The following is a 3,917-nucleotide window of genomic DNA, read 5'->3' on the forward strand; positions in this document are numbered from 1 at the left end:
AATCCTTCTTTTTCTTCTTTTTTTTAGAAAATCTAGATTTATTTTTTTATCCATTACAAAGACAAAACAATTCTCATGAAGTGCGTTGAGAGCTTCATCCCAATTTCACTTGTTCTGTTGCAGAAAATGACCCTTTTTTTTTCTTTTCTGCCCCCTAAGAGACCAGGGACTAAAGGATATAGCCCAGCAGACTGTCACAGACTGGAATTTTGCAAGCTAAGCACAGTGAAAGGAGATGCCCAAGACTGTGTGGCTGGAATGTTTGGAAGAGACTCCCTAGAGATGCCTGAATTAATTATTCTGGGCCCCAAATTAGTAAAATATCTTTGCCCTCAGGAAAATGAACAAAGAGGCTAAGATTTCTCTGAGGTCCCTCTGTCTCTCCTTCCCCAGTGACTTTACTACCATCTCCAAGCTCCTGTGCACTTTCACCTCGTAGGCATGCCGGCTTATAGAAGATGCAGACCGTGAAGGGAGAGACTACAGGCCTATGCAGAGGCACTGAGACTCAGAAAGTTGGGGGTCCAAGAATAAACTACAAATGCCGTCCTAGTTAACTCACCTTTGTTAATAAAGGTCATAAGTTTCTTCTGCTCTTTGACAACTTATTTTCACAATATAGTCTATCTCAAGAAAGAACTTAAGTGAGTTTGGGAGAAGGAAAAGTCTTTCATCAACTCAGATTCCACAATGGAAAAGGCACCAAGATCTCCCACACTTATGGGCAGAATCTTAACGTCACTTTCAGTGATCAACGTCTGCATCCTCAAATTGTCCAGCAACTGTCTGTGTACTGTCTACATCCATCCTATCTTCTAAATCTCTTATTGAATCTTCTGTCTGGACCCCAGCCATGTAACACTGGCTGCTCACAGACTGAGAAAGCATGCCTTCCAATCCCTTCAACATGGCTTGGCCTTAGGCTATTAAATGGGATAATCCTTTTTCATAGGTATAAAATGTAGGAATATGCCCCTGCCCTTGTTCATGTGCTTCTCCATCGTAATCATCTGTATCTTCATCCTCAGGATCTGAATGCAAAGGCTGGCATTCACATAGTGGTGAACATTTCTTCTAATGCCGATTATCACTAGGCATGAATCTAAATTCAACAATCAGCTTAATATCATTGTCACGGTTTTCCTCGAATTCATCATCAACAGATTATTTTCCAAGTTTTTCATTCACCGTAACATATGGATAAGCATTTAGGTCTCAAGACAGCATGTAAGCTAATGGCAGGGTATTCCTATGAGAATCCTAATCCAGAGCCATCTAACAAAGATGGGCAGCTCTCAGCGATGTAAAGGGTGCCCATGCCAAGGCCCTTTCTATCCAGCACAGCCTGGGTAGTTGGCTGCTGCTGCCACAGTCCCTCAAGCTGAACTTGAGGAAGTTCATTGCAGCATCAAGATACAGGGCTAGACTCTCTCAATATTTCAACTCAAGGCTTGAGTTTTTTCTTGAATTCTTTTCATCTCAGATATGCTGAGGGTGCTCCCTTTTGGTTTTCTAACTCGAGGCCTTTGCACATTTCATTATAATATTTGACTTTGTCTTCTCAAGTTGCCTTTCAAAAATTTCTGTTCAATAACTCTTTATGGGAGTAGAAAGCCTCCTCGTCTCTCTCCTGTAGTTTGGCTGGTGTTTCTGAACTGCTGACCTTGCAGATTGCAGCTCATTGTGTGACCTGAGCTCATCATCAGGGCTCCTATTTAGATGAGAAAGCAGAAGAAATTCAAACACTGGCTCCTATTATCAGTTAAAGTTCCCTCCATGAAGCATCAATGCATTTTCAATTCTATGCTTTACAAGCATGATCGCGGATCAGGTTCTGTGAAGTCTCCTGTGTTGGCATTAACAGGGACGCCTCAGAGTAGGAGTCCATAGGCATGTGACATGGGACTGAGAGGAGTCTCTGTTACATTGTATCTGTATGACGTCTGGATGCCCACAGAGCTAATGAGTGCAGCAGCAGCAGCTAGACCAGAATAAGGAGCCAAAGCCCTGGAGACAGAGGTGGCTAAAACATCTGAGATGTTCTGATGTAGAGAATATCCAGCCATCTCTATCACACTGCTCGTAATTTGGGCACTGATGTGCCTGCAGACCGAATAAGTGAAATAACCCCCCACCCACCGCCACCACAACTAGCAGCAAGAATAACTAGTCTTTATTAACCAAAGAGACTCGGCCTGGAAGTTTTCTAAGAGCTTTGTAGGTATGATATCTTTTAATCCTCACCACAAACCTAAAAGGAATGGATTCCTCCCCCAACCCCCACCCCTCATTTTTCCGTGCAAGGGAACAAATGGAATTGTTAACAAAAGCTAGGAATGGCAGCACCGGGATGTGCACTCAGATAAGTAGCCAGAACTTGCATGCTGTTCTGCTGCAGGACATTAATGATGGGAAAGGTCCAAATCCAGGATGGGATTCTACAAAGATATTTTTTGGGAAAAGAAGCGTCATGATCATACAGGGTATTACAATCTGATGGAAAACACAAATGGCGTCTTCTACCATGTGGCGGACACCCCTCAATCCTACCCAAGAACTAGCAGTGTGTTTGGCAGCAAGGTTCTCTTGCCAGTGCAATTCCCCAAGACATCTCCTTTGCAGACTGGTCCCCTCTTCATAATTTTGTTCCACAAGATCCGAGTCTGACCCCGACTTGAGTCCTCTGTTCTCTGTGAGCTGAACACCATGTTCTCATTTCGTCCCTCCGTCCTGGTCTCATTGTCTTGCAGAACATCACCCTGTTTGAGAGTTCCTGTTTTACAGTTTGCAACAGAAGAAAAGCAAATGGGGGTTTAAAATAACATCACAGAGAAACTTCAACCTCACCGGCAGCCTTAAAAGCTTGCTAGTCCTGTGACTCACAGCTTGTCTTCAGGTGCAAGTGCAGTTCAGGCAGGTTTTCTGAGCTTCCTTCTCTCTTTCTGCCCCATTCTTTTGGTAACCGTTCCATTCAGTAGTCCAGTTCCTTGACTTCTCACTCACTGTCAGGGTCTGAGCCTCTGCGAACTCCTTCATGCCCTAAGAATGTCTCCTTTCTTTTTCCACCCTACCTAATCTGCTCTGTGAAGTTGAGAACAGAAAGACTCAAATACAATTTACTTAAATCTGGAAATAGACTCAGGCTGCGCAGATTCAGTTTCACATGCATGTCTTCATTGTTGCCACAGAAACATATGGATGGGTAACCCAAATGCAAGGTCTGTATCCTTTGTGGGCATTCTTTCATTTGCCACATTTTTCTTGGACCCCAAGATCCTTTTTTTTAATGTTAATTTATTAAGCACCTGTGAAGCAGTAAGCATTGTCAAAAGAGCCCGAGATAAGACAATTACATTTGTAATTCTAATATTACCCTCTATCATTTCAACTCAACTTTAAAACATTTTGCAGTATCTATTATTGTGTATGCTACTAAAAATTCTCTATACATAGTCATTTCTGACTCATAGTGACTCCATAGAACTGAGTAGAACTACTGCTGTGGGTTTCCAAGATGTGCATACTTATGGGAGCAGAAAGCCTCATCTTTCTCCATGGAACGGCTGGCGGTTTCCAGGGGCTGACCTTGGGGCTAGTAGCCCAGTGCATAACTCACCAGGGCTCCTGGGGTCTGTGTGTATTATTTATCTCTAAACCACATTTTAGATCCCTTCTTTCTGGGCAGAATTCTGGTAGACCACATCTATAGTATACTTTTTCATTCTTTATCCTTCAAGAGTGTAACTCCTGGTCTGTGCTTCTTTACCTTTTTCTTTCTTTCTTAAGAGCCCTAGGCGCACGGGACGGAGGGGAAAAATGAGGACCTAATGTTGGGGGTTTAAATGGAGAGAAAATGTTTTGAGAATGATGTGGGCAATGAATGTAGATCCCTTCTTTCTGGGCAGAATTCTGGTAGA

General features: G+C 43.0%; 1 pseudogene; it reads right to left on the reverse strand.

Annotated features, from left to right (window-relative positions):
- Nucleotides 1-744: 744 nt before the first annotated feature.
- Nucleotides 745-3,036, reverse strand: LOC101645227 (annotated as a pseudogene).
- Nucleotides 3,037-3,917: the final 881 nt, after the last annotated feature.

This window comes from Echinops telfairi, unplaced genomic scaffold (assembly GCF_000313985.2).
Source record: "Echinops telfairi isolate 266 unplaced genomic scaffold, ASM31398v2 ScPeMD7_7421;HRSCAF=8459, whole genome shotgun sequence".
NCBI classification, from domain to species: Eukaryota; Metazoa; Chordata; class Mammalia; order Afrosoricida; family Tenrecidae; genus Echinops; species Echinops telfairi.